This window comes from Podarcis filfolensis (genome assembly GCF_964270895.1).
Source record: "Podarcis filfolensis genome assembly, chromosome: 5".
In the NCBI taxonomy this organism is placed as follows: domain Eukaryota; kingdom Metazoa; phylum Chordata; class Lepidosauria; order Squamata; family Lacertidae; genus Podarcis; species Podarcis filfolensis.
Genome location: NC_139608.1, coordinates 72,486,632 through 72,504,895, shown reverse-complemented (window position 1 = coordinate 72,504,895; position 18,264 = coordinate 72,486,632). Strand labels below are relative to the sequence as shown.

Below are 18,264 nucleotides of genomic sequence, written 5' to 3'. Positions count from 1 at the left end.
AAGATCAAACTTTTCGCAGTAAGGAAAGTGAGGGGGAAAGGCAGTGGGGAATTATGAGGTAACACTTGCTTTGATGCCGCATCATCTGAGCTCCCCACTAGCAAATCAGAAGGATTGTTCGTTGAATAGCTTTGTCTAATCTCCCTGCAAACAAATCAGGATGAGTGCTCAAAAAACAAGTCATCTGGAAGTGCCTAAGGACTATTAAATCAGCGTAGGAAAACTTCAGAATTACAGGATCCACAGTATTTTTTAACCAGAACCCAAGTTTTGTAGAGATAAGCGACTCTTCCCTCCAAGTGTCTTGTCACAGCAGGCTTCTGTGTCAACAGACCCCTTCCTACTCAGATGAGCTCAGCCAGACAGCTCCTCATTGATGCAACAGAGGCAGCCAAGCCAGCCTTCCTTGTTGCCTTCACTGATGCAAAGCACTATAATGTGTTCTAGCATAAATTCAGTCATCTTCACAGTGAGTGTTATGCCATCTGCGTTCCAGCCATCATCCAGTCTGCCTCACTGCCTGGAGCTCCATGGAGAACCATGGAACAGCCTGGGCTCCATAGTGCTGGAGAAGGTGCTCAGGAGTCATTGCTTCAATGGCCTAAAATGTCTTGCCATTCCACAGTGACACCAAGGCCTCAACCATTTCTGGCTATCAAATCCTCAGAAAATTCAGGAATCCTCTGGGGAGGGGGCACAGGGGTAGTTGCCCTGGGTGCAAAATTCTTAGGGGCACAACATTTCAACACCTGGTGCTGCCTCAGTGCAGCTGCGTGCTTCCATGGCTTCTCCATGCGAACCAGGAAGTGACGTCTCTAGACAATGGAACAACTCTTCTTTTCTTATCTCTGTGGCTGCGATCTCCTGGGTGATGCAGATGCCATTAGCAAGTTGAATGTGCATGCATACTTGGTCTGTTTCTTTCCCTCACTCCCACCCACCCCACCTGACGGCCCCAGGCACAGGCAACCCACGCTACACTACTGGTGTAATAGAGCTCTCTCTACTTGTGATTCCCAGAAAGTGACTTTAATTCAGAGGCATCCTGTCTCCAACAGGGGAATTAGAACATAACTATCAGTTCTAGTAGTCATTGATAGCCTTTACCCTCCATGGATTTGTCTAACCCTCTTGTAAAGTCGCCCAAAGCGATGGCCACTACTACATCTAGAGATGGTGAATGCTATAGTTTAATTATGTCTCGTGTGAAAAAGTGCTTTGGACAGTGGCAGATAGTTAAACTAAAGGCAGAAACTCACAGGGATATGGCAGGAGGACAAGGTGAGGCAGAATTTGTGCTGTCATTTCAAGGATGTTATGACCAATGTGAACACACACACCCCAGGAGGGAAAACCCTCCAATTTAGGTGCTGGGTGCACAACACATGTATACCTTCTTTAGAGGAAGATCTTCTAAGCTGGCTTTGTAGGGAAACAGCTGCCGCTTTGCTCAGTAACAACAAGCAGTTGTTTGATTGCTTTGACAGCCTATTTTACCCTCATGAATAGAACCACAGTCCCTAGAAGATAGCAGATTCCTTTTGATCTGTGGTTTCATAAGGTTTGGCCATTGACAAAAAAGTTTTCTAGTATTTTTGATCATGCTGGAGTTCAGGCTTGAAGCCAGTATGAAAGCAGCGAGGCTCGTCACTCAGAAGAATAAAGTAAAAACTCTCTCTTTTGCTGGTGAGTGACTGCTAGATAAAATAATGAACCTATTTATCGCATGCATAACCCTTTAAAGCAGGAAATTAACTGAAGCAATAGTCATAAAGCTATCTCTAACTATTGGCCCATATTTAGAGGACCATGACCTTACCAGGAAGCTAGGTTGGCTGTGGCAGGAATTGAATCCATACTGGATTTACTCTTTATGTCAGCGATGGTGAACAGAATCGAGCTGGCAGGTCAGATCCCAAGCAACACCCCACCTCCGCCATCTATGGGCCATTTTGACAGGTCAGTGGAGCCTCTCACCTCTTTGTAAGGTATTTTACTGTTGCAAACAAGAGAAACATTTTCTGTCAGGTAGGTAAGAGTGTCACCTGTTTAAATAAAATAAATGTAGTCAATAATCTGGGGGCTTAGTTTTAATCAATTGATTTATTAAAGCTGCCATCCTATGCCCACTTCTAGGGAGTAAGTCCCATGAACTTATTGGGACTTACTTCTGAAGTTAGCATGTGGGCAGTGATGGCAGCAGTGAGGAAGAAGAGGAGCCCACCATGGACATCTTGTCTGTGGCCCTCAAAATCAGGAGCTGGTTTTTCTCAAATGACATGCTGTGGGGCAGCAGTCCTTGTTCTGTTTGCTCCCACAGGGGTGATGCAGGAGTCATCATGGCGTGAGGGAAAGGGCTATTGTCAGTCATGCCTAAACAATGTCAGTAGTTCAAACCCCTGCAGGAGGAGGGATCTCTTATACGGCACTTCCTGCTTCGGGGGCAACACTCGTGGGAGCAACTTTGGGAAGCGACCTCAAGAGAAAATGAAACGGCCCACATGGTTCCTAAGTAGTGACTGACAGTTTAACCTAGATTTAGAACCTTTCCAAAGAGGAAATGCCTCGATTAATGGCTCTGAGGGGACCGAAGCTTGCCTGTCTGTGAGCGCATGCCACATTTTTTACACTAATAGTCCCAGCCAGAATAAATATTGCATCCATTTGTGTGGCCGGCCTTTGACAAAGCAGCATTGGCTGGGTTGATTAGGAATACGTGTCAGACACAGATAATAGGGGAATCCCTTTCAACAATAACACGGCCAGAACTGCCATAATGAGATCAATTGAACGAGCCTCCTGCTTTACGAGCGATATTAATTGCAGCCTTGTCACATAAGGCACAGTTTCCCATAAACTAAGTAAAGCATAGGGAATTATACTTTGCTCCATCCCTCCCTCTTTCTGCCCCGTTACCCATTTGTTTGCAGGATCATGAATCTGTTTGCTCAAGATCTAAGTGAGAGAGCACATGTTTGCAATGCTTGAAGAACCATGGGAGTTGTCGTAATGCAATCTGCACCAAAAGCATTTCAGGCAAGGTTTTATCTCCAACTTTCCAACCTTTCCCCATTTTGATGAGATTGGTTTGTGTCAGGATGGGGGGTTGGTTGGCCAGCTTCTCTAGTACTTGCCTGAATTCACCACTATGGGCTGAGATCCCTATTAAATGTTTAACGCTTCTCCATATTCAATCTGAGCAAAAATATCTTCACAAACGATTGGGGGGGGGGAATCCAGAGATAGCTGGCGGTGGCATTTAACACCTTGGTGATATTAAAGTTCAAAGAGTTGTGTTGCTTGGCCAGTATTCTGTAGCCATTTTGGTGTGAGCAAACTCTGGGTGGGGTTCAACTAATTTTTAGCAGGCCCAGAACAAAGTCTTCTCACATAATGGGACCTTCCTCCTTCTCCCCAGGAACCCCCTAAATGTGCAGTGGTACCTCAGGTTACAGATGCTTCAGGTTATAGACTCTGCTAACCCAAAAATAGTACCTCGGCTTCAGGATGAGAACAGAAATTGGGCAGTGGCAGTGGGAGGCCCCATTAGCTAAAGTGGTACCTCAGGTTAAGAACAGTTTCAGGTTAAGAACGGACCTCCAGAACAAATTAAGTTCTTAACCTGAGGTACCACTGTACTTTGCTTGCCATATATTGTGTATGTTGGCCTGAACCACCTTTTTTTTCTCCTTGTGCTTATACTCTTCCATGGCATGTTTTGGTTACTAGCCCTGCGGGGAGGGAACATTCCCCCCGCCCCACTTTTCGGAGTGCGCTGCCCTGCTCCCACACAGCTACCATCCTCCAAAGGATCCTTTTGTCTTTAGTGACTTGTATCACACATACTAGCAAAGGATTCTGCTGCATGGCAATTAATCAAATGACTTGCTTCTAGCTTTGATCTGTACGAAACACTGGGCAGAGTAAGGGGGAAAGAAAAACGCTCCCCTCTCCGCAAGCAAGTTCTCTGTTTGGTAGCCTTCAATGAAAGAGAACTCTGAATGTGCCGTTTCTGCACTCTACATGTGACATCAGCATGGCAGTCTGGATTCACAGCTTTGCACCCAGAGGAGTCAGTTAAAATCCTGATTTTATTTTTTTAAAAAACTGCCAAAGAACAAACACGGCACACCAAAAGAACATGTCAAAATCCTTATTCTGAAGAAGAAACCTTTTAAGCCATTGGGTATTTGTTTGTTTGTTTACTAACTACCTTTGTACAGCTAAGTAAAACACGTCTTCCCCGGGCAGTTCTCTCACACACTCAAAACACAATATTAAACATGCAATACAAAGCAATAATGGCAGCATTAAAAAAAGAAAAAAAGTTCTTCCTGGCAGATCTATAATAAAACACAAATTATAAAATTGAGACGCCCGGCTTGTTTTTAAAAAAGAAAACCCGGGGGGTGTTATTGTTTTGTTTTGTTTTCGTTGTTTTGGTTTTTATTATGTATTTTCTGCTTTTATATTGTATTTTAAGGGTGGTGTACGAATTAAAAAACAGCCTGAGTGAATGAAAAAAGGTTTTACCCATAAGGATGCACCCAGGGGAGCCTCTCTAGGGAAGTTCATCTGTAAGTTGGGTTGTACCAGCAGAAAGGCCTAGCTTACTAGAGATCATCCACCTCATAGCTCAGTGAAAATTCTGATGGTGTACTGCAGTGATGAAGAAGGTAAATGCCATGTTGGGGTTTACTAGGAAAGAATTGGAAAGCAAAACAGCCAGAATAACAATAGCTGGGTACAGCCACATCTGGAATACGAGAGACAGTTCTGGTCCTCCCATCTCTATGAGGGCACTGGAGAAGCAGAGAAGGTACAGAAAGGGGCAATCAAGGTGTTCAAGAGCATCTCCTCCATGCAAACAGGATAAAGCAGAGGCAGTGCATGTGGCTTCCCCCCTCCAGAAAAAGTTTCTGAACTACAATCCATGACGGAAGTGCAACCCACAACATTTGGCAGGCAGTGATGGTGATGCTATGGGAAGGGTGGGGCCTGGGCTTCCTCCAGGCGTTGTTAATCAAATGGAGAGGGGAGGGAAGAAGGTCTCTGAATATGCCTGTCCTCTCTCTGAATTGCTAGCATATCGCCATCCCATGAAGGCACTCGCTAGGACGAAGCTCAGGCGCTTGATAATCAAATGTCTTTGGGATGCACGGCACCAAAATGAGTTGGCAAGTTTCTGCCCTGCCCTAAGGAGGTGGGGAAGGCCACTGGGACGCCACTTCATAAACAGCTGCTGCCATTCCACATTGATCAAAAGCATGGATCCGTAATGGGCCATTGCAAAACTACAATGGCTTGCCCTGTCCATTGAAACCTCGTGTCAGCTATGGCAAGGAAACATAATGCAGCCCTATCAGACGTCCACCCACAAGTTTCACTCCTTGCTGTGGAGGTGTAGATGAGACTCTTGCTTTCTCCTTCTTGGCAGCTTAGCAAGGCAGCTACTTGCTTAAAAAAAAACAAAAAACTTTTAGATTCTCATAGCCGTTGTTCACCCACGTTTTAAATCACTGTCTTTCCCCCAAAATGTTTAAGAGAGAGAGAGAATGATATCCTCTACAAGGGATTCCCCTCCCTCTCTTACACACACACTCATAATTGCCTCTAGCAAACTGCTTCTTCACTTTAGGATTTAGATGTATATTATTTACCCAGTGTGTGGGGCAGGACAGGAGAGAGCAGGGGGGAGATTTGGATGGAAAAACAAGGGATTTGTTCAGCTCCTCTTCCCTGTACTGCTTCTCCATTCAAAATGGCAGTCTCAACTCCAAAAACACGTAGAGTAAATATACACCTGAATTGTGAGGGAAGGAAGCAGATTGGGAGAGGCAATTGCAAGCAGAAAAATGGTGTCCTGGGAGGGGGGGGATCTGTTTTTGCTCAAAACTGCAGTCCCTTGAGGTAATTTCTTAATTTTTGCCATAATGAACATCTTTCTGTCCCTGTTGTATGTGCTTTGCTGTTGCCAGTGCAGGTGGAGCAATGTGTAGCGCAATGTCACACGACCGTTTCATTAAAGTACTAGATGTTAATGTGAGGGTACATGGAGTGGCTGCTTTTGACAGCCCAATCTCTATAACTCTTCTCTTCATGCCCACATTTTTAGAAAATGGAAGTACCTGTTCTCGTCTTTGTCACTGGGTTCCAAGATGCATGCGCCAGTAGCCTCCAAGAACAGAAGTTTTAATAAAGCCACTTCCATAGCTGAATATTTAAGTGTTTTTAGGACACTCCAGTGCCATCTTAACTGGGAAACAGAAACATTTTCTTAGTTTGGTGCAGGAGCTGAAACCTTCTTTAAAAAGACAAGAGAAAAGGTGGGGAGGGAATGTAAATTAAACCATAAACGAGCAGTATTAAGGGTTTTGTTTTCAACTAACAGGATTTAAGTGGGAATTGGAGACAACTTTCATAACATGGATTAAAAGTCTTTCATTATTAATGGTCACAAGCCATCCATAATTGAAGACTTCGTATCTGTATTTATTCAGGTTTTGTGAGCCCCAAAATACCTATTTAAAGCTTCGAATTTTATGACAAAGCTTGAGCCACTCTGGCAAACATGGCAAAGTAGAAACCATTTGTTCCATCAGTGTTTGCTTGAAGGGTGAGTTTTCCGAAGCCACATCTATCTTCAGCCTCATTACCTCTGAATATTCATCAACAAAATAATAAACAAATACTCCTCTAACGAAACTAACCTCAAACAATTATTTTCTCAATTACATTTTATTAGTCCCATTTCTGTAAAGTAGAACAAGATTTTCACCTTGCAGAAGGAAGACACCACTATGGTCTACACAATTTCCTTATTGACAACCTTTTCTTATGTTACTTTGGGAGGTCCATGCAGCACAACATTCTCTACTCTGCCTGGCCTGAGCTCTCCAAGATCTCAACCACAGGTCTGTCTGAGCTCTGCTTCCTGAAATCTTTTAAATGGAGATGCCAAAGATGGAAAGTAGATCCTTTTCTTGAGGAGGTCGGGGTAGGAACCTCAGGTCCCAGAGCTGCGCTCAAAGCACACAGTTCAAAGATGGAGCTAAATCTTTATTAGCAAAAGCATGATCTCCACTGACTCGATTGAATGTCAGGCCTAATGAACAGAGCAGCTCATTCCCAGTGGTCTTCCTCTATGAAAATCAGTTGCCGAGACTGAAAATCAGGCCCCGCCTCCTCAAGCTTTCCCCAAGCAATCACAGACTGCGCCTGCATGCAGCCAACCCTTTTCATGCCTCTTCTGGTTCTGGGAGACCAGCGGGGAGAGGAGCTTGTCACAGCAGGAGGGGAAGACACCTGTGACTCTTCACCAGCCGGACTCCTCTCTGCCTCTTGGCCTCCCTCCTCCCTTGCCTCTGACTCTGGACTTTCCTCTGCCACAGACTCTCCCTGCTCACTAACCCCTGCTACCTCCTCAGCTTCCGACACCTCCTCTTCCTGGTCTTCTCCCTCTGACCATTCACAGTTGTCCCACCACCACCCCCTGCGCTCTGAGCCTTCTTCCCTCAGGGGTTCCCCAGCTGGTTCCTCCTGCCATTCCTCTGCGTTCAACTAGCCCATAACATCAGTGCTCCAGACCTCTTTATCTGGCCCTTGGGATACAGACCACACCCCTTCTTTCCAGGTTGCACCCCTTAATTGCCCTGCTTCCAATTTCCTCGTGTGTCTGGCTGGAATGTGTCCTTGTACTGTGAAAATGTCTCTTGCTTGCCCGGTGAGAGGGTGGAGATTGGCATGTGAGGGGCTTGTGTTGTCTGTGGCTGGAATGTAGCCAGCTGCACAAAGGTAAGAGACACAGTCATCGTTTTGCCTAGTTTGGCATCTGGGTCCCTCCCCTCAACCCTGGTATGCGGTCCCCAGATTGTTCCCCATAAGGAAGGGTGGCCCTTCGGTTGAAACAGGTCCCCCAGCCCAAAAAAGGATAATTTAGAGTAGTTACATTTTAAAATAGATTTTATTCATGCAAGTACACTATCACTGCCAATAGTGGTTGGCATCTGCCTGTCGCAAGAGACAATGGAGTGTGCCTCCAGGGCTTAAGTCAATCCGCTGTGTTAGCAGCACCGAAGTGCCCTTCCTGGGGTGCAAGCCTGGGCAATGTCTATTGAGGTCCTGGGCTGCCTAGATGACAGGACCCCTCTCTTGGCCCCACTGATGTGGTCCAAAGGAAAGCAGAGCAGTGAGTTTGGTACTAGCTTGGCTGCAGGAGTTACAGGAAGGAGGCATACAAGGTGCCATCCAACCATCTTAGAGACTCCACTCCAGATTTGTGTAGGGTTTATTCCTTAGCCCTTTCTTCTCCCAAAAACAGGGGAGCTGACTTGGGCCCCAGATTATGGGTGCCCATGCGTGTGACGTCATGACATCATGTAGTGACGTGATGTCATGACGTCACGCGTGAGCCCCAGCCTTGGAACCTGACTTCCAGTGGCACCACTGGAAGTCAGGTTCTGAGGTCTCGCAAGGCCCCGGCCAGTATCTCCAAGGTCTCGAAGGCCTTGGACGTGACTTCTGGTGCTTTCTGAAGCACAGGAAGTCTGTTGGTGCCCCTGTGGTGTGGATGCTGAGCACCTACAACAAAATTGTTGTGGGTGCTTGGGCACCCAAGGCACCCTATAGTTGGTACCCCTGCTCAAAGATATCCCACAAGGCAGCCCATGGAAATCAAAAGGCCTTCTCTGAGAAGTGAAGTGTTTTGAGTTTTCTTCATGCATACTTGTCTTTGCTGACTGGTGATGCTGCTGTTTTACCAATTAGTTTTGATTACGCTCATTTAATTTTATTGTTTTATTGATGGCTGCTTAACTCTTAGTGAGTTTTATTGTTATGTTTTTTATTATAGTTGATAGCTGCTTCAAGTACCCCTTTGGGAGAGAAAGGCAGACGAGATACATTTTAATTAATTAATCAGTCAGTCAGTCAAAGATCACTGGCATACTTTTCAAGTGCATCACATACATTAAGAAAAGTGGCATGGACAAAATGTTTCTTCTAAACCTATTCAGCTTGTTTACCTTAAGACAGAATTTTTAAGCTGTGTTTGGTTAGACCCACTTGTACAGTTTTGTAAATTTTGTACATTGTTTACTTTTATTACTTTTCTCCCCACTCTGTGATTGAAAAAAATTCACCAAAGTGTTGGCTATAAATCTGCAAATAAATAAATAATAAATAAACAAATTCATCTTATGTGGTAATTGAGAATGGATAAGCTCTCTCTGCAACAATCTTTCCAAGCTCTGGTCAGTCTCCCCTAGTCTTCAAGATTTTCCCTGTTATTGTCTATTTATGTTCAAGTTGTGGGACAGAACATCCCTGGGAACAACACCTTTATCTTTTGTTAAAAGGAAGGAGGGGAAGAGAAACACTCAGGCACCTCATATTTAAAGGCAAGACACAAATTTTCATATAATTCACCCTATGCCCAAAGGTTGCCAGATATCTCCCCTTTTTGTGGGGGACAAGTGGCTCTGCAAGAGTGGAAGGAGGGTATTTGGCCCAACTTGTCATGTCCCCCAAGATAACCTGCTGTCTTCAGGTAGGGTGGAGAATGTTGTCCTTTTGCCTGTGTTGAAATGAGATTCAGCTATCAGTACAGTTGGCTTCTAGAATTGGACTGTGACACAATAGACAATATGGCAGCATCCTCTCTCCACATTCCAAAGCTAACCCAGAAGGGCAGCTGAATCTTACTTCAACACTGGCTATGGAAGAGCTTCCTCTTCTGCACAAGAAGACTGGTCAGGGGGCTGCTGCCACTGCCCCACTCCCAGCATTCGCAACTTGAGGCGGCCGTCTCTCTCTCACAAATGGTAGGGCTGGTCCTGTCAGCTTTTTTACATGGAACTGTGTGGTACCTGGCTGGCCTGTTAACAGAGGAGATCTGTTAACATGACAAAAGGGGTTGTTGATAGGCCACCCAAGAGGAATCCTTTGGCCTGGGGAGACAGATGGGGCCGTGTGTTTGAGGTGACAGGAAAAGAGAGTTTTTGAGCAAGGGGTGCTGGGAAGAAGGAAGAAGAAGAAAGACTGGGATCCATCTTGAGAAGGCTGGCTGGGAGAGGTGCCTGGGACTCCAAGGCTGTGGGGGACAAGTCTCTCTTGAAATGACCAGGCTGTAAGATCTGGACGGGTAATATTTAGCTGACTAGTTTGTAAGAAGGTAGCTTCATCTGGTTTGTTGATCCATTTTAACAAGGGCTGCAATCTGTAGCCAGTTTTAAATTGACATATTAATCTGCTCCAGCTTCCGCTAATTAGCAAGGACAGATTTTAATCAGCGGAGGCACAAGTTGTGTGCACTTGTTTAGAGTCTGAGAATGTTTTTGTTTTGCGTGTCATGGGGATGAGAAAAACAATCGAAGAAGGGCATTTTTATTTTAAATAAGTTGAAGCTTCTGTGAAAGCTGTAAGCAACCTCAACAGCTTTGTCATGTTCTGGTCCAGTACCAGAACCCACGGGGGAAGTCGTGAGGGTGGCTGAAGGTTTCCGGACCGTGGGGAGCTCTGAGTGAGCAACATGCTCCAGGAAAGGTTAGGAGCAGGCTGAGGTCTTTTATGCCACTGTCTCCAGACCACCTTTTTCGTGCTCCATCCCCTTGATGCAACATTGGAGATTTACAGGGCCAACCCTCTGCCCTGAAGATGGACACTCCTTCATTCCCGGTGTGCTTCTGGTCTGGTTCTCCACACTCAGGTGTCCATCAGGGTTCTGCCTCTGGCTTTGCAGACCTTGGTGATTCCTCTGGGAGTTCTGGTCCAACTGCCTCAGGCACACTGGTCTCACTGCCTTCTGCAGCCAGCTCACCCCAGCTCACCCCAGACACAGCTCCCCATCTGATGCTCCTGCAGCCTTTGACTCTCTTTCCAAATCATGGCTGGATATCACAAACTTGAAGTCACCTATATTAAGGCTTTGGCAAAAGGCAAATTATTGACTGACCGGTTCAACATTAGATTAGATATCCCATTGTTTTAAAATCAGTTCAACTACATTTATGGTGCTGGAGTTGGGTTTTTTAAAAAACAGTGTGCTCTGAAATTTTTGAGGATTTGGAAAAGTGGAAATGTGATTTATAAGCATTTTTTTAAAATACACACACAAACATATAAAGTAAATGAGATTAAATGGTGCATCATGGAAAGTGTTGCTGCTCTGCGGAAAACCTGCAAGTAATATGTAAAGAGAGAGCGTGTTGCATATTGCTAGGGTCTTGCAAAGTCACTAGCCTGCTTCTAGAGACCACAGGGAAATGTGAGAAACCCACAGCCAATGTGAAAGAGCTCTCTTAATCTCTTTTTGCACATGCATCAAGTAACCCCATGCTATATGTAAATGTCGTATATCTTTAGTAAACAGACCAGCTACATATACCACAGTATGTATTTTAATGGCATTTTTCTAAAGGTCAGACAATGCAAAGGAAAATGGATGGGGGGGGGAGGTGAAATAAAGAGGCCCATAGCTCCAGCGTGATATAGCAGTCTACTCAAAGGTACATATTCCCAGGGCTTTTCATGTCATTTGATTAATGGGCTTATTTTGCATTTCGATCAATTTGGTATGCTCTCTCTCTCTTCCCCCCATTCCCCAATAATATTTTCCATCCTATACTACCAATACTGGGGACAGTATATTCTGCTTATGCTAAACCTCACACACATGGAAACAAATCCACAAATCGGTTCTGCCAAATCCACATGGGACTCCTTTGTTGGGTATAGATGGCCTCTTGCCCTCTGTGCATAGCAGAAGAGAGAGAGAGAGAGAGAGAGAGAGAGAGAGAGAGAGAGAGAGAAAGAGAGAGAGAGAGAGAGTATTTATGCACCCTTCTACAAGTATATCTCTCCCATGCATTGAAGAGGATTCCAGATCAGGGCAAATGCCAAAACATTTTCAAAGACTTTTCCAGAACCAAGAAAAAGTACATCCATACGTAAGTAAGTAAATGTTATGGCTCTCAGAAATGCATCCAAACCACTCTGAGACCTGCAGGTATAGAGCGGTATATAAATTCAATAAATAAATGAATAAATGAATAAATGAAAGAATAAATGAAAAAAATCCAAGGTATCAGATCAGATATGACATCAGATAATAGATTCTGCATGCAATTCCATGTTTGGATTAACAAATAAAACCACACATCCTAAAGATTTGGGCTACATCTAAAGTGGAGCCTTTGCTATAATTTGAAGATGCCTTTAAGTGGAGAAATGTTATTATATTATTATATGTTTGTTTATACCCCCAACTTTTCCTCAAGATAGCATACAGATAAAAACAAGAACCGCTAAAAACAGAGCAAACAATTAAACATTACCAGAATTGAAACTATATACATATATAAAAGCTATTAAAACCATACAAATTATTACAATGAAAACACCACAGCACCAGCTGTTTCATTAAAAGCAGTCAGATCCCCAAAGCCTGTTGGAACAAGAAAATCTTCCACAGGAAGGAGCCTGTCTATCTTCTCTAGGGAGGGAGTTCCAAAGCCTGGGAGCAGTCACCGAGAAGGCCCTCTCCCATGTCCCAAATGCTTTTCTTTCTCGTTTGCACAGTTACAACATCCTGGGTGCAATCCTGGAAAAAACACGAAATACATGAAAAAGCCATCAGTATCCATGTATCTTTGTTAGAGTTCTCTGGATGTTTCACCAGATGTTTCACTATCTCTGTTAGCAGAGATATAGTCTATGTATATGCATTTCATGTATGTGATCTTTGTTAATTAAATAGCAGCTACAGAGGGTGTGATCAGGATTAGGACAATGTTCACATGGCAGGCTAGAGTTTATTCATTTCCTCCTGTGCCACAATCCCAATGAAAATGCCTTCTTTAAGCCCCAGGAGGTCAGCTTTCATTGGTGTCCAAAGCAGGTTCACTCCCGGAAAATAGCAGCAATTGCTGGGTTCCCATTGGAATCACATGGTAAGACTAACCCCACACCCTCGCTGCACAGTGTGGTCTCGATCCTGGCCCTCAGTATTTGCTAACAAAAAGCAGGCATGTTAAGTGTATACTCACATTTAACGTGCTGTCTGGTTTGGCTCACAGCCTTCGCCAGTTACCTAAATTTGGCCTTGGTTGTGAAAGTGGTTTTTATTTTCGTCAAGTGCCATAATTCCTTGACTTGAAGTCAGGAAGACTTTTGGGCCTTGAGTGACGCACTTGGTAGGATCAGTCAAAACCACGAACTATTTAAAAGAGGCAGCATCATAAAGACATATATTTTTCTTTCTTCCTTTTTAACTCAGGTGCTGGTTGGGTCTCTGGAAGTTGCAACTGAACCCCAATTTTGAAGATTGGCTTTTCTCAGAGTTACAAAAAGCCAGTGTGGCAGGTCTGGCATTTATTTCTTTAAAGCCTTCTGAAAGGGAATATTTTTGGAAGTTTAAGGGATAAGTGTACTTGGTGATGCATGAAGTTGCTGATAATTGCAGTAGCTGTTCATCGTAGCTCTGCCCTTCCCATGACAGCAAAGCACGGATCCTAGGGACGTTTCAAATGCCATATGAGGAGAAAGAAGGAAGTTCTGACAGCTTTATTATGGTTATTGCTGCTTGAGAAACCGCTATCCAGTTAGTAAGCACACTCTGTATTTAGAACATCTGGCTGTTTCTCCTCAGGAAGAACACCACGGACTGGGAGAAATTAGCAACCCTGAAATCAAGGGGGGAAAGATGTTGAGAAATGTATACAAGAAGCAAAAATTAAAGTTGGAAGAAAGATGTACGAAAACACAAACCACCTCCCCACCCCCATGTAAAGAAGGAGCTTCAAGAGAAAAAGTGTAACAGGCTAAATTAAAGACAGGGAGGAAACCCCATTGCCACAAGGGGTATTTTCAGTTGATTCAGAGGTGGGAAGCCTCATGATGCTAAGGGCCGAAAGTGGCCCTTCATGCTTCTCTATCTGGCCCTTAGAATTCTCCCCAGGCCACACCCACTTTCCGCAGGCCACACCCATCAATGGACCTGCTTCTCACCCCAAATATTTTTGCCTGCTGGTATGTGTCCTTGAACTCTGACAATGTTGAGTTACAACAACAGAAGTAATGCAAATTAAAACCGGATAAAACCAAACCATATACAGAACAAAAAGAGATTATCAACAGTCTTTTGAAGCAATTTTGAGAGGAAGGCAGGCAGCTGACGTTAATGAAAAAGCCAAACATACCACCAAGTCAGAAGATGCTGAAGGTAAGCCTCTTTACCCTGGCATCTGACAGCAGAGAGAGAGAGAGATTTTTAAGACCCACCCTATTCTTGTGGCTGTAATTTGCTTGGAACTGATTTTAATACTGTATTTTTAGATTGCTATAACCCGCCCTGGGACCTTACAGGGAAGGGTGATGAGAAGTCGAAACAACAAACACATAAGAAAAGGACTTCCCACCCCAGTTCAATCTAATGCAGGCTTCCTCAACCTCGACCCTCCAGGTGTTTTTGGCCTACAACTCCCATGATCAGGACCAGTGGTCAGGGATGCTGGGAACTGTAGTCTCAAAACACCTGGAGGGCCGAGGTTGAGGAAGCCTGATCTAATCAGACTACTTCACGGTATTTAATTTTTGTCTGAGCTGTGAGGCCTTTGTCATCCTCCACCTGCTGGCATCCTTGGTTGGTTGGTTGGTTGGTTGGTTGGTTGGTTGGTTGGTGTGCCTGTAATGCCACTTTCTTCCTTGAACAATGAGATTTTAAAATGAATGGTGGTACACATGTTCAGGATGCAATTATTTGTTTTATGTTTGACTACCAGTCCAACTCCCTGTGCCTGTTTTCAAGGGGGAGAAGAAATGGCAACATACAGTGCACTATTTGGAACATGTATCTGCATCCACAAAGGGACAGATGAATCTGTTGCTTTCAGTTTCTCATTGTTCCTATTTTTAAGTTCATTTCTGCATCGGTTTGCAATGCTTTCAAAAAATGACACCTCAGAAGTGTTTATCAGCGTCAGGGTGTGAATCTATACATCTGCAGATGTGGTTTTCCCTGATATACAAGTTTGCAAGCAATTTCTCCTAATATAGTGCATTCTTGAATATTCTTTTCACTAATATCTACATTTTCATGCACACTTTCTCCTAAAACTAACTTTCTTTCTTTCTTTCTTTCTTTCTTTCTTTCTTTCTTTCTTTCTTTCTTTCTTGTGTTATGAATGCATAGAAGTGTGAACTTTGAAGGGTAGCTATGTTTTGGCTTTTGTATTTTTTCAGAAAGTGTGAATGAAGGTAATTCACATTAAAGTATTAACCAAACCCATATCCCTATGCAGGGATGTTTATCCCACATCCCTATGCAGAAGTCAGCTCCTCCTTATGGGTATTATTATTAATAATAATGCAGGGGTACCTCAGCTTATGGACTTAATCTGTTCCGGAAGTCCGTTCTTAAACCAAAACCGTTCTTAAACCAAGGCGCGCTTTCCCTAATGAGGCCTCCTGCCACCGGTGCCCTTCCACCGTTCGGATTCCATTCTTAGACCGAGGTAAAGTTCTCAAACCAAGACACTATTTCCGGTTTTGCAGAGCTTGTAAACCAAATTGTTCTTAAGCCAAACTGTTCTTTAACCAAGGTACCTCTGTAATAATGCAGGTTACAACAATTTAAAATTTACAACAACTTTAAAAACAGGTTAAAACTAACAATTACAAAAACTGCAAAAAAAATATAGCTGTTGTTGTTCTGGAGCACTTCTTACTGTTTGAAGAAGTTTGCCTCATGAGGTAAATATGGGAAGCAAATTCTGAGGGGTCTTTGCACAAACCCTGAAAGTGATGGTTATGCACCATTATGCAGTCCCTAATGCTCTGCTACTAAGAAAAGTTTTCTGCAATATAACACCAATTCTTTTTTTTAAAGGAAATTTCATATTTAGCTTCTTTCACTCTCTTTTAGCAAAGCTTTGAAGCAGAACCTTTCTCCCAGAGGTAGATTATCTGAATGCTCATTTACTGAGACCGCAATGCCCATTATTACAGGACATGCAAATGTTTCATACAGTGTATGAAGAAAAATTATTCCAAATGATTATTGATGGGTTAATCAAGAAAACCATGTCAACTTCTTTTGTCCATTAATGTGGACGGCATTTCACAATTATCATAATAAAAGCCAAATGTTAATGGTTCAGGTAATCAGATCCTAATGAAGAACAGCGATGGATTCTCGCCTTTAAATAGTTTACAATTTTCATAATCACTGAAGTGGTCAGTTGGTCCCACGATTCTTCATATTTCATACTGCATCTTTTCCAACCTGTTCTTTAGTTTAACTTTTCCCTCTTGTTTTCTTTTCAGAAGGGGGAAAAAAGTTAAGGAAGCAGAAGGCAGGATATGAACACCTTTGAAATGAAAAGATCATCAAGCAATAGTGATGGTGGCCAATAATTCAACATCTCACACACATCAAAGAAATTACAAAATATCATGTCGCAAATCGGCTAGTAGCTGCAGATATACTGCAGGCCTCTTTCACCTTCTTTATATATAGTTATTTATACCTATGAGAAATCCCAGCATTTGGATTGTCCATGATCTTAATTTACTTAACATAACCTAACAAAAGCTACCATAGAGGTATCAACATTTTCAAAAGTAGGGGGTCCATGGCATGGCTTTTGAAAAACAGGGGGTCTGCAGTACTTAACTAATTAGGAATCATTGACTTAGAGGTTTCCTAACCATCAAGCAATATAAAAAACATTGCTGAATAAATAAATAAAACTTTAGGACTGCCTTTCCTTGTGTCCCTAGATGGATTTGCCCCTTATTAATTTGTAGGCCCCAGTATAAAGTCACCCAGTGAACAATATTTCTTTCATTGTTAAGGACACAAAGGTGGAATCTACACACAAATTAAAAAAACACTGTGAAAATGTGTTTTGAAAAATATATTGAATTTTGCATAGCTCACTGCCACCATCTAGTGTCACATTTGTATATTGCAATTTAACAACACATTTAAAATGTTCTATTTGCAGCTGTAGAGCTGAGTCCAAAGACTCCCTTCCCTGCCTCACATTCTCAAAACTGTCGTTCTGACTGACCACATGCCTATCTCTGACAGGCCTAGGCTTATTTGCCAGCTAAGTTTTCCTTTAAGAAGTAATGTATCCTAAGGGACTGCATACAAAATCTAATACCACAGAGGTGTGGGAACATAACAATAGTGGCAGCTAAACTGGTCAGTTATAAAAGCTCTCCAACTCAAATCAACTGATGGTTTCCTTTGCTCAGATGCTGGATAGTCCCTTGCCCTGTAACTGTGTTAGACTCTGTTGCATCCAGAGAAGTACTGTTTTTCTGTTGATGAATCCTAGGATAAATTAATGAGCCCACTCGAGAACTTGGGCCGTTTACTTTATATGCTCATAAAAGGTGTTGTTAAAAAGCAAGTAGAGAGCTGCCCGAAATAAAAACGGATGAGAGTAACTAAAATATTGATAAATAAATTCCATTAAAACACAGTAGGTTTAAATGGTATGGACAGCAAAGGGCAAGTTATAGCTGAGAAAGTTCCCACAGGACCAAATCTAAAAATCACAAGGTTATGCAGATTGCTCACATCAAGGAGCACTGTCCTCTGTTTTTCCATAAAATAAATATTTCCTTACATAATTGCCAAATCATTTGGACGTTCTTACTCCCTCGTCAGGTTTTAAAGAGCAATCAAAGTGTCCATTTCCTGCGTACCAATATTTAACATTTATTAAGAGCCAACTAGTCACTTTAGGTTGAACTTCACAAAATAGTAGGTACCACTTTAGAGGATGGATGGAAAATCTGTTGTCCTCCAGATGTTGTTGGGCAATGGAACCTGTGATCCCTGACCACTGGGCATGCTGGCTGGAACCGGGGTTCCATTCTGGGCCATCACACAGGCCACTAGGATGGGTGTAAATGGGGATACCTCTATTCTGACCCTGCTCATTTTTGGCACCATTTTTGGTGCACATGTAAGCAGGAACACGCGTGCTGATCACGCACAAGTGGGGATTCCCCCATTTCATTTTTCCCCTAGTGCTCGCTGTGGCGTTTGCCCTCCTAGGTGGGTCATAAGGAAAGGGTTAAATGAGTGTGATGTGATTGGCCAGTGGGAACCCAAGGGGAGGAGTTAGAGTTGGAGTTGTTGGGAAGTCAGTTGGGAGTTGGAGAAGGAAGAGGGAGGATAAGTCTGTGGGTTGGTCTAGTTTTGATGTGAGAGAGTGAGAGAAACTGTTAGTAGGAGTCAGATAGACAGTT

General features: G+C 43.3%; 1 long non-coding RNA gene across 1 annotated transcript; it reads left to right on the top strand.

Moving 5' to 3' along the window:
- The first annotated feature begins 8,762 nt into the window (after positions 1-8,762).
- On the top strand, positions 8,763-16,747 carry LOC310762883. The gene is made up of 3 exons (XR_014548278.1): positions 8,763-9,821; positions 13,274-13,359; positions 16,321-16,747. It is a non-coding gene; the product is annotated as an uncharacterized lncRNA (long non-coding RNA).
- The last annotated feature ends 1,517 nt before the right edge of the window (positions 16,748-18,264 follow it).